This window comes from Dasypus novemcinctus, chromosome 13, assembly GCF_030445035.2.
Source record: "Dasypus novemcinctus isolate mDasNov1 chromosome 13, mDasNov1.1.hap2, whole genome shotgun sequence".
NCBI lineage: Eukaryota > Metazoa > Chordata > Mammalia > Cingulata > Dasypodidae > Dasypus > Dasypus novemcinctus.
The window spans coordinates 9,136,136-9,146,896 of NC_080685.1; the positions used below are offsets into that span (position 1 = coordinate 9,136,136).

A 10,761-nucleotide genomic window follows, 5' to 3' on the forward strand; every position below is an offset into this window, starting at 1 on the left:
GGGTGGCTCGCTTCCGTGGCGAGTGGCCCTAGCCTCTGCCTGCCCTGGCCTCTCTCTCAAGCCTCCTGTCAGGACCTGGTGGTTCTGTGCCGTGTCATCTTCGGGGTGTCAAGTCTCTCTCGTCAACTCTTCCAGGTTCTACCGCCCAGAGGAAGAGGCAGAGACAGTGAAGGAAGTCCTCGAGGACTCCGTGGAGGAGCGCTACCTGGCTCCCTCGAGTCTTCCTGACCTGCCCGGGTCCCTCGGGCCGGGACGCAGCGGCGGCTTCCTGTTCGACGACTATAAATTGGACTTGGCTCTGGACGAAGCCCGTGAGTACACCGTTTGGAAGAGAATGAACTTGCGCCGGACTCTCAGAAGGCTTCTCCTTCATTAGGCTCGCCCTTTCTGTCTCGGCTGAGAGGTGTCTTTGCACATAAGCCCTGTAGACCCATTGTTGATTTGAAAATAGTCTCTAGGAACACATGTGAAACTCAGGCATCGGTTGAGTCAGGCATCTGCACGCCCCCGCCTCACCTTGCGGGCCCGTGGTGGGCGTAGCTCCCGAGGCAGCCCCGAGCGTGGAGTAGCGAGCGGCCAAGGCCGACTCTGCGTGACCGCTGCCTCACGTGTACAGCCATGGTCAGCAGGAGCTCCTCTCTAAGATGGGGCACCTTGTCTCCCCAGAAATGCTTTTGCCCGCGGGTTCCTCTAGCGACAATTCCCTACGGCTAGGGAAGGAGGTTGGCCGTCTTGACTCTAATTCTGGGGGTGTTGCTTACCTGAGTCCTGGGCCCTAGGCCCCAGTCTCTCCTCGCCCAGAAGTGTCCCCGTGTGTAAATCCCATGGCTGTGGCCTGCGACGCAGCCCTTGTCCCCAAGCCCGCGAGTGGTCCCAGGTCGTAGCGTCTATGAAACTCCAACCCGGGTTTTCCCTTCTGAAAGCTCGTAGAGCCCAGCCATCGGTCTAGAGACCGGCTACGCCCGTCTAGGCCAAGAGCACTCAGGAGAGCTCCACGGGCAAAGCCTGCGTCTTGCAGCAGAACTTCCAGGCAGCACTGCGTCCAGTTCCTCAGGAACTCTGGGAAGACAACAGATGTTTCACCCTGCCCAAATCAGGGAGGAGGACCTTGAGGATGTCCCCCCCGTCCTTTCTTACTGAGTGCAGTGCAAGGGGTCGAATTATAATCATGGATTTGGGTTTCCACAAGTGTAATTTGGCACAGTTCGTGTCACATGGTTACGGTAGACGGGAAAGTGTAACCATCATGGGTCCACGTCAGAAAAGCAGAAATAGCCTGGATTTGGCCTCAGTTTAGGCGCCGGGTGCAGTAGTAGCTCGATGCGGTTCACCCTGGGGCACTCTCCATGGTGAATTTCTCCCGTGTGAACCCAGTAGAAGTCGATCGATAAGTCTCTAGCAAGGCCCAGCGTGTAGGGAGAAGTGTGTCAGGATGATTTTTCCATGCCTTCCCAGACAGGAATGGGTCTGTGTTAGAGCCCCGGTGGCCGTGGAGGTGCCGTGTTTGCCGAGGAGATTCATGGCAGGATGGCAGACACGGCTGGAAGAGCTTCAAGGGATGATTAGAGAACGTGTTTAACGTTTGCCCCGTTGGGCGGGGAGCACGGCATGACAGGGATCCAGATCGGGAAGGTTTGGCCTGGAGGGTTAGCAATCCAAGCCCGTTGATTTTCGTGAAATACAAAATAACGGGGGCTTTCAGTCAAACGCTCTTAGCGTCCCTTGAACTCCTCCAAACGTAATTCGGGCTCCGCGATCACTTAGGCTACTGTCTTGGCAACAAGCGAAACTCAAGCAGTTCCGTGCATGACCGGGCATTTGTTCATTTGTTTGCAGAAAATCGCGAGGCTGCGGCGGGTGAGGAAGAACTGCCGCTGGATGCCGGGTAAGAGCGAAGGATCAGGCGAGGGTCATTAGCAGGGAAACCTCGGACAGTACCTCCCACAAAGACCAGGCAGAGAAGTCCAGCGCAGTCCCAGATTCTAGTGCGTACGGAACTGATTCCATTCGCGTAACCAGGGCTGGCGTCCTTCTCTCTAGTCAGGCTTCTCTTCTCTTCACGGTCCTGGCGTGGCCAGTCGGACCTCAGGTGAACTAGTATAACTGGCCTCAGGGGTTGTCTCCACTGACAGAAACCACCTGTTTTCCCCTGGGTGGGTCAGAGCACGCTGAGATGCCTGTCTGCCTGCAGCGCTCGCTGACTTAGGTTTTGGCAGATTTCTTGTAGAAAAGAATGTAAGTGCAGGAAAGGTATCGTAGATGTGAAAACGCTCCGAGAAAGAGACGTCGGAGGCGTTGGTCTGAACAAAAGTGCAGCGCCTCAGGGACAAGTATTCCTTAGGCCTCTGCCCAGGAAACAACGACAATTGAAGTCCCTCTCCGAGTTGTCCCGGGGTGCTCTGTGCCATCCTGACTGTGTGCCTTTCGGAGGGAGCCGAGCCCCCTCCCTCAGGCAGTCTCTGGCCAGTGTTCAGGTGACTCGTCACCTGCCTCTCCCTCGCTCCTGCCCTTAAGGCACCAGAGTTTGCCCTCGTCCCTGGAGGGTGGCTCGCTTCCGTGGCGAGTGGCCCTAGCCTCTGCCTGCCCTGGCCTCTCTCTCAAGCCTCCTGTCAGGACCTGGTGGTTCTGTGCCGTGTCATCTTCGGGGTGTCAAGTCTCTCTCGTCAACTCTTCCAGGTTCTACCGCCCAGAGGAAGAGGCAGAGACAGTGAAGGAAGTCCTCGAGGACTCCGTGGAGGAGCGCTACCTGGCTCCCTCGAGTCTTCCTGACCTGCCCGGGTCCCTCGGGCCGGGACGCAGCGGCGGCTTCCTGTTCGACGACTATAAATTGGACTTGGCTCTGGACGAAGCCCGTGAGTACACCGTTTGGAAGAGAATGAACTTGCGCCGGACTCTCAGAAGGCTTCTCCTTCATTAGGCTCGCCCTTTCTGTCTCGGCTGAGAGGTGTCTTTGCACATAAGCTCTGTAGACCCATTGTTGATTTGAAAATAGTCTCTAGGAACACATGTGAAACTCAGGCATCGGTTGAGTCAGGCATCTGCACGCCCCCGCCTCACCTTGCGGGCCCGAGGTGGGCGTAGCTCCCGAGGCAGCCCCGAGCGTGGAGTAGCGAGCGGCCAAGGCCGACTCTGCGTGACCGCTGCCTCACGTGTACAGCCATGGTCAGCAGGAGCTCCTCTCTAAGATGGGGCACCTTGTCTCCCCAGAAATGCTTTTGCCCGCGGGTTCCTCTAGCGACAATTCCCTACGGCTAGGGAAGGAGGTTGGCCGTCTTGACTCTAATTCTGGGGGTGTTGCTTACCTGAGTCCTGGGCCCTAGGCCCCAGTCTCTCCTCGCCCAGAAGTGTCCCCGTGTGTAAATCCCATGGCTGTGGCCTGCGACGCAGCCCTTGTCCCCAAGCCCGCGAGTGGTCCCAGGTCGTAGCGTCTATGAAACTCCAACCCGGGTTTTCCCTTCTGAAAGCTCGTAGAGCCCAGCCATCGGTCTAGAGACCGGCTACGCCCGTCTAGGCCAAGAGCACTCAGGAGAGCTCCACGGGCAAAGCCTGCGTCTTGCAGCAGAACTTCCAGGCAGCACTGCGTCCAGTTCCTCAGGAACTCTGGGAAGACAACAGATGTTTCACCCTGCCCAAATCAGGGAGGAGGACCTTGAGGATGTCCCCCCCGTCCTTTCTTACTGAGTGCAGTGCAAGGGGTCGAATTATAATCATGGATTTGGGTTTCCACAAGTGTAATTTGGCACAGTTCGTGTCACATGGTTACGGTAGACGGGAAAGTGTAACCATCATGGGTCCACGTCAGAAAAGCAGAAATAGCCTGGATTTGGCCTCAGTTTAGGCGCCGGGTGCAGTAGTAGCTCGATGCGGTTCACCCTGGGGCACTCTCCATGGTGAATTTCTCCCGTGTGAACCCAGTAGAAGTCGATCGATAAGTCTCTAGCAAGGCCCAGCGTGTAGGGAGAAGTGTGTCAGGATGATTTTTCCATGCCTTCCCAGACAGGAATGGGTCTGTGTTAGAGCCCCGGTGGCCGTGGAGGTGCCGTGTTTGCCGAGGAGATTCATGGCAGGATGGCAGACACGGCTGGAAGAGCTTCAAGGGATGATTAGAGAACGTGTTTAACGTTTGCCCCGTTGGGCGGGGAGCACGGCATGACAGGGATCCAGATCGGGAAGGTTTGGCCTGGAGGGTTAGCAATCCAAGCCCGTTGATTTTCGTGAAATACAAAATAACGGGGGCTTTCAGTCAAACGCTCTTAGCGTCCCTTGAACTCCTCCAAACGTAATTCGGGCTCCGCGATCACTTAGGCTACTGTCTTGGCAACAAGCGAAACTCAAGCAGTTCCGTGCATGACCGGGCATTTGTTCATTTGTTTGCAGAAAATCGCGAGGCTGCGGCGGGTGAGGAAGAACTGCCGCTGGATGCCGGGTAAGAGCGAAGGATCAGGCGAGGGTCATTAGCAGGGAAACCTCGGACAGTACCTCCCACAAAGACCAGGCAGAGAAGTCCAGCGCAGTCCCAGATTCTAGTGCGTACGGAACTGATTCCATTCGCGTAACCAGGGCTGGCGTCCTTCTCTCTAGTCAGGCTTCTCTTCTCTTCACGGTCCTGGCGTGGCCAGTCGGACCTCAGGTGAACTAGTATAACTGGCCTCAGGGGTTGTCTCCACTGACAGAAACCACCTGTTTTCCCCTGGGTGGGTCAGAGCACGCTGAGATGCCTGTCTGCCTGCAGCGCTCGCTGACTTAGGTTTTGGCAGATTTCTTGTAGAAAAGAATGTAAGTGCAGGAAAGGTATCGTAGATGTGAAAACGCTCCGAGAAAGAGACGTCGGAGGCGTTGGTCTGAACAAAAGTGCAGCGCCTCAGGGACAAGTATTCCTTAGGCCTCTGCCCAGGAAACAACGACAATTGAAGTCCCTCTCCGAGTTGTCCCGGGGTGCTCTGTGCCATCCTGACTGTGTGCCTTTCGGAGGGAGCCGAGCCCCCTCCCTCAGGCAGTCTCTGGCCAGTGTTCAGGTGACTCGTCACCTGCCTCTCCCTCGCTCCTGCCCTTAAGGCACCAGAGTTTGCCCTCGTCCCTGGAGGGTGGCTCGCTTCCGTGGCGAGTGGCCCTAGCCTCTGCCTGCCCTGGCCTCTCTCTCAAGCCTCCTGTCAGGACCTGGTGGTTCTGTGCCGTGTCATCTTCGGGGTGTCAAGTCTCTCTCGTCAACTCTTCCAGGTTCTACCGCCCAGAGGAAGAGGCAGAGACAGTGAAGGAAGTCCTCGAGGACTCCGTGGAGGAGCGCTACCTGGCTCCCTCGAGTCTTCCTGACCTGCCCGGGTCCCTCGGGCCGGGACGCAGCGGCGGCTTCCTGTTCGACGACTATAAATTGGACTTGGCTCTGGACGAAGCCCGTGAGTACACCGTTTGGAAGAGAATGAACTTGCGCCGGACTCTCAGAAGGCTTCTCCTTCATTAGGCTCGCCCTTTCTGTCTCGGCTGAGAGGTGTCTTTGCACATAAGCCCTGTAGACCCATTGTTGATTTGAAAATAGTCTCTAGGAACACATGTGAAACTCAGGCATCGGTTGAGTCAGGCATCTGCACGCCCCCGCCTCACCTTGCGGGCCCGTGGTGGGCGTAGCTCCCGAGGCAGCCCCGAGCGTGGAGTAGCGAGCGGCCAAGGCCGACTGCGTGACCGCTGCCTCACGTGTACAGCCATGGTCAGCAGGAGCTCCTCTCTAAGATGGGGCACCTTGTCTCCCCAGAAATGCTTTTGCCCGCGGGTTCCTCTAGTGACAATTCCGTACGGCTAGGGAAGGAGGTTGGCCGTCTTGACTCTAATTCTGGGGGTGTTGCTTACCTGAGTCCTGGGCCCTAGGCCCCAGTCTCTCCTCGCCCAGAAGTGTCCCCGTGTGTAAATCCCATGGCTGTGGCCTGCGACGCAGCCCTTGTCCCCAAGCCCGCGAGTGGTCCCAGGTCGTAGCGTCTATGAAACTCCAACCCGGGTTTTCCCTTCTGAAAGCTCGTAGAGCCCAGCCATCGGTCTAGAGACCGGCTACGCCCGTCTAGGCCAAGAGCACTCAGGAGAGCTCCACGGGCAAAGCCTGCGTCTTGCAGCAGAACTTCCAGGCAGCACTGCGTCCAGTTCCTCAGGAACTCTGGGAAGACAACAGATGTTTCACCCTGCCCAAATCAGGGAGGAGGACCTTGAGGATGTCCCCCCCGTCCTTTCTTACTGAGTGCAGTGCAAGGGGTCGAATTATAATCATGGATTTGGGTTTCCACAAGTGTAATTTGGCACAGTTCGTGTCACATGGTTACGGTAGACGGGAAAGTGTAACCATCATGGGTCCACGTCAGAAAAGCAGAAATAGCCTGGATTTGGCCTCAGTTTAGGCGCCGGGTGCAGTAGTAGCTCGATGCGGTTCACCCTGGGGCACTCTCCATGGTGAATTTCTCCCGTGTGAACCCAGTAGAAGTCGATCGATAAGTCTCTAGCAAGGCCCAGCGTGTAGGGAGAAGTGTGTCAGGATGATTTTTCCATGCCTTCCCAGACAGGAATGGGTCTGTGTTAGAGCCCCGGTGGCCGTGGAGGTGCCGTGTTTGCCGAGGAGATTCATGGCAGGATGGCAGACACGGCTGGAAGAGCTTCAAGGGATGATTAGAGAACGTGTTTAACGTTTGCCCCGTTGGGCGGGGAGCACGGCATGACAGGGATCCAGATCGGGAAGGTTTGGCCTGGAGGGTTAGCAATCCAAGCCCGTTGATTTTCGTGAAATACAAAATAACGGGGGCTTTCAGTCAAACGCTCTTAGCGTCCCTTGAACTCCTCCAAACGTAATTCGGGCTCCGCGATCACTTAGGCTACTGTCTTGGCAACAAGCGAAACTCAAGCAGTTCCGTGCATGACCGGGCATTTGTTCATTTGTTTGCAGAAAATCGCGAGGCTGCGGCGGGTGAGGAAGAACTGCCGCTGGATGCCGGGTAAGAGCGAAGGATCAGGCGAGGGTCATTAGCAGGGAAACCTCGGACAGTACCTCCCACAAAGACCAGGCAGAGAAGTCCAGCGCAGTCCCAGATTCTAGTGCGTACGGAACTGATTCCATTCGCGTAACCAGGGCTGGCCTCCTTCTCTCTAGTCAGGCTTCTCTTCTCTTCACGGTCCTGGCGTGGCCAGTCGGACCTCAGGTGAACTAGTATAACTGGCCTCAGGGGTTGTCTCCACTGACAGAAACCACCTGTTTTCCCCTGGGTGGGTCAGAGCACGCTGAGATGCCTGTCTGCCTGCAGCGCTCGCTGACTTAGGTTTTGGCAGATTTCTTGTAGAAAAGAATGTAAGTGCAGGAAAGGTATCGTAGATGTGAAAACGCTCCGAGAAAGAGACGTCGGAGGCGTTGGTCTGAACAAAAGTGCAGCGCCTCAGGGACAAGTATTCCTTAGGCCTCTGCCCAGGAAACAACGACAATTGAAGTCCCTCTCCGAGTTGTCCCGGGGTGCTCTGTGCCATCCTGACTGTGTGCCTTTCGGAGGGAGCCGAGCCCCCTCCCTCAGGCAGTCTCTGGCCAGTGTTCAGGTGACTCGTCACCTGCCTCTCCCTCGCTCCTGCCCTTAAGGCACCAGAGTTTGCCCTCGTCCCTGGAGGGTGGCTCGCTTCCGTGGCGAGTGGCCCTAGCCTCTGCCTGCCCTGGCCTCTCTCTCAAGCCTCCTGTCAGGACCTGGTGGTTCTGTGCCGTGTCATCTTCGGGGTGTCAAGTCTCTCTCGTCAACTCTTCCAGGTTCTACCGCCCAGAGGAAGAGGCAGAGACAGTGAAGGAAGTCCTCGAGGACTCCGTGGAGGAGCGCTACCTGGCTCCCTCGAGTCTTCCTGACCTGCCCGGGTCCCTCGGGCCGGGACGCAGCGGCGGCTTCCTGTTCGACGACTATAAATTGGACTTGGCTCTGGACGAAGCCCGTGAGTACACCGTTTGGAAGAGAATGAACTTGCGCCGGACTCTCAGAAGGCTTCTCCTTCATTAGGCTCGCCCTTTCTGTCTCGGCTGAGAGGTGTCTTTGCACATAAGCCCTGTAGACCCATTGTTGATTTGAAAATAGTCTCTAGGAACACATGTGAAACTCAGGCATCGGTTGAGCCAGGCATCTGCACGCCCCCGCCTCACCTTGCGGGCCCGTGGTGGGCGTAGCTCCCGAGGCAGCCCCGAGCGTGGAGTAGCGAGCGGCCAAGGCCGACTCTGCGTGACCGCTGCCTCACGTGTACAGCCATGGTCAGCAGGAGCTCCTCTCTAAGATGGGGCACCTTGTCTCCCCAGAAATGCTTTTGCCCGCGGGTTCCTCTAGCGACAATTCCCTACGGCTAGGGAAGGAGGTTGGCCGTCTTGACTCTAATTCTGGGGGTGTTGCTTACCTGAGTCCTGGGCCTTAGGCCCCAGTCTCTCCTCGCCCAGAAGTGTCCCCGTGTGTAAATCCCATGGCTGTGGCCTGCGACGCAGCCCTTGTCCCCAAGCCCGCGAGTGGTCCCAGGTCGTAGCGTCTATGAAACTCCAACCTGGGTTTTCCCTTCTGAAAGCTCGTAGAGCCCAGCCATCGGTCTAGAAACGGGCTACGCCCGTCTAGGCCAAGAGCACTCAGGAGAGCTCCACGGGCAAAGCCTGCGTCTTGCAGCAGAACTTCCAGGCAGCACTGCGTCCAGTTCCTCAGGAACTCTGGGAAGACAACAGATGTTTCACCCTGCCCAAATCAGGGAGGAGGACCTTGAGGATGTCCCCCCCGTCCTTTCTTACTGAGTGCAGTGCAAGGGGTCGAATTATAATCATGGATTTGGGTTTCCACAAGTGTAATTTGGCACAGTTCGTGTCACATGGTTACGGTAGACGGGAAAGTGTAACCATCATGGGTCCACGTCAGAAAAGCAGAAATAGCCTGGATTTGGCCTCAGTTTAGGCGCCGGGTGCAGTAGTAGCTCGATGCGGTTCACCCTGGGGCACTCTCCATGGTGAATTTCTCCCGTGTGAACCCAGTAGAAGTCGATCGATAAGTCTCTAGCAAGGCCCAGCGTGTAGGGAGAAGTGTGTCAGGATGATTTTTCCATGCCTTCCCAGACAGGAATGGGTCTGTGTTAGAGCCCCGGTGGCCGTGGAGGTGCCGTGTTTGCCGAGGAGATTCATGGCAGGATGGCAGACACGGCTGGAAGAGCTTCAAGGGATGATTAGAGAACGTGTTTAACGTTTGCCCCGTTGGGCGGGGAGCACGGCATGACAGGGATCCAGATCGGGAAGGTTTGGCCTGGAGGGTTAGCAATCCAAGCCCGTTGATTTTCGTGAAATACAAAATAACGGGGGCTTTCAGTCAAACGCTCTTAGCGTCCCTTGAACTCCTCCAAACGTAATTCGGGCTCCGCGATCACTTAGGCTACTGTCTTGGCAACAAGCGAAACTCAAGCAGTTCCGTGCATGACCGGGCATTTGTTCATTTGTTTGCAGAAAATCGCGAGGCTGCGGCGGGTGAGGAAGAACTGCCGCTGGATGCCGGGTAAGAGCGAAGGATCAGGCGAGGGTCATTAGCAGGGAAACCTCGGACAGTACCTCCCACAAAGACCAGGCAGAGAAGTCCAGCGCAGTCCCAGATTCTAGTGCGTACGGAACTGATTCCATTCGCGTAACCAGGGCTGGCGTCCTTCTCTCTAGTCAGGCTTCTCTTCTCTTCACGGTCCTGGCGTGGCCAGTCGGACCTCAGGTGAACTAGTATAACTGGCCTCAGGGGTTGTCTCCACTGACAGAAACCACCTGTTTTCCCCTGGGTGGGTCAGAGCACGCTGAGATGCCTGTCTGCCTGCAGCGCTCGCTGACTTAGGTTTTGGCAGATTTCTTGTAGAAAAGAATGTAAGTGCAGGAAAGGTATCGTAGATGTGAAAACGCTCCGAGAAAGAGACGTCGGAGGCGTTGGTCTGAACAAAAGTGCAGCGCCTCAGGGACAAGTATTCCTTAGGCCTCTGCCCAGGAAACAACGACAATTGAAGTCCCTCTCCGAGTTGTCCCGGGGTGCTCTGTGCCATCCTGACTGTGTGCCTTTCGGAGGGAGCCGAGCCCCCTCCCTCAGGCAGTCTCTGGCCAGTGTTCAGGTGACTCGTCACCTGCCTCTCCCTCGCTCCTGCCCTTAAGGCACCAGAGTTTGCCCTCGTCCCTGGAGGGTGGCTCGCTTCCGTGGCGAGTGGCCCTAGCCTCTGCCTGCCCTGGCCTCTCTCTCAAGCCTCCTGTCAGGACCTGGTGGTTCTGTGCCGTGTCATCTTCGGGGTGTCAAGTCTCTCTCGTCAACTCTTCCAGGTTCTACCGCCCAGAGGAAGAGGCAGAGACAGTGAAGGAAGTCCTCGAGGACTCCGTGGAGGAGCGCTACCTGGCTCCCTCGAGTCTTCCTGACCTGCCCGGGTCCCTCGGGCCGGGACGCAGCGGCGGCTTCCTGTTCGACGACTATAAATTGGACTTGGCTCTGGACGAAGCCCGTGAGTACACCGTTTGGAAGAGAATGAACTTGCGCCGGACTCTCAGAAGGCTTCTCCTTCATTAGGCTCGCCCTTTCTGTCTCGGCTGAGAGGTGTCTTTGCACATAAGCCCTGTAGACCCATTGTTGATTTGAAAATAGTCTCTAGGAACACATGTGAAACTCAGGCATCGGTTGAGCCAGGCATCTGCACGCCCCCGCCTCACCTTGCGGGCCCGTGGTGGGCGTAGCTCCCGAGGCAGCCCCGAGCGTGGAGTAGCGAGCGGCCAAGGCCGACTCTGCGTGACCG

At 56.9% G+C, this 10,761-nt stretch overlaps 1 protein-coding gene across 1 annotated transcript in view; it reads left to right on the forward strand.

The window, feature by feature from the left end:
* Nucleotides 1–10,473, forward strand: part of LOC139436258 (putative NBPF family member NBPF5) — a 48,000-nt gene extending 37,527 nt beyond the window's left edge. The window contains exons 15-23 of the mRNA XM_071207359.1: nt 136–311; nt 1,837–1,885; nt 2,677–2,852; nt 4,378–4,426; nt 5,218–5,393; nt 6,917–6,965; nt 7,757–7,932; nt 9,458–9,506; nt 10,298–10,473. The gene's annotated coding sequence lies outside the window, so the exon portion shown is untranslated. The remainder of the gene's footprint in view (nt 1–135; nt 312–1,836; nt 1,886–2,676; nt 2,853–4,377; nt 4,427–5,217; nt 5,394–6,916; nt 6,966–7,756; nt 7,933–9,457; nt 9,507–10,297) is intronic.
* The last annotated feature ends 288 nt before the right edge of the window (nt 10,474–10,761 follow it).